This window comes from Octodon degus, unplaced genomic scaffold, assembly GCF_000260255.1.
Source record: "Octodon degus isolate 3935 unplaced genomic scaffold, OctDeg1.0 scaffold00026, whole genome shotgun sequence".
Classification (NCBI taxonomy): Eukaryota; Metazoa; Chordata; class Mammalia; order Rodentia; family Octodontidae; genus Octodon; species Octodon degus.
Genome location: NW_004524602.1, coordinates 13,902,083 through 13,903,175, shown reverse-complemented (window position 1 = coordinate 13,903,175; position 1,093 = coordinate 13,902,083). Strand labels below are relative to the sequence as shown.

At 45.4% G+C, this 1,093-nt stretch overlaps 1 pseudogene; it reads left to right on the top strand.

The window, feature by feature from the left end:
• Window positions 1–5: 5 nt before the first annotated feature.
• LOC101580838 lies at window positions 6–838 on the top strand (annotated as a pseudogene).
• Window positions 839–1,093: the final 255 nt, after the last annotated feature.

The following is a 1,093-nucleotide window of genomic DNA, read 5'->3' as shown; positions in this document are numbered from 1 at the left end:
TTATACACTACAGAGGTTGGAATAAAAACTGGGACGAATGGGTTCTAGAAAGCAGAGTGCTCAAGCACGTGGACACCGATGTGCAGACACAGCAGGAACTTCAGAAGGCCAGTCAGGAGCCATATGCCAAGGGAAGGTGAGAGGGGCTGCTCCAGGAAAGAAGCCGTCTGGTCTGCAACAGAAAAATGTCGGAGTGAACACTGAAAAGAACAAAGAAAAAATCCCTGGTAGTGGAGATGGTGGCAGTACCAGTGAGACCCCTCGGCCTTCTAAGAAGACGGCCTGGGCTGATCCTGCTGTGGAAAATAAGAAACACGTAGAAAGAGGTGAAGTTAAGGTAGAGATCCCTGAAGAGCTAAAGCCGTGGCTTGGTGGTGACTGGGACCCAATTACCAGACAGAAGCAGCTCTTTTATCTTCCTGCCAAGAAGAATGTGGACTCCATTCTAGAGGACTATGAAAATCATAAGAAATCTCAAGGAAACACAGATAATAAGGAGTATGCTGCTAATGAGGTTGCAGCAGGGATAAAAGAATACTTCAGTGTGATGCCGGGCACTCAGCTCCCCTACGACTCTGAGAGAACACGGTCCACTGAGGTCCTTGCTGGTCACCCTGATGCACCCACGTCCCAGGTGTATAGGGCGCCACATCTACTGAGATTATTTGTATGAATTGGAGCCATGTTGGCCTATACACCTGTGGATGAGAAGAGCCTTGCTTTATTACTGAATTACCTTCAGGATTTCCTCAAGTATCTGGTGAAGAGTTCAGCAACTTTATTTAGTGCCAGTGATTAGGAAGTGGCCCCTCCTGAGCACCATCAGAGAGCAGTGTGAGGCGCGCCCACCTGTGTTTGGATCTCTGTGGACGTGTTTTTGTCCCTAGTCTTTCTCTTATACAAATGATGTACTTTGAACATGTTAGTGTAGAGCAGAGTTGGTGTTTGCTTTGTCTGATTTTAAACAGAAAATAAAAGGAGTTATGGCTCCCTCTTTATTTTTTCTTTTCTTTTTCTTTTTTTTTTTTTTTTTTTTCATTTCAAAGTTGCTACCAGTGTATTCAGTGATGGGCAACAGAGAGACATGGTGGAG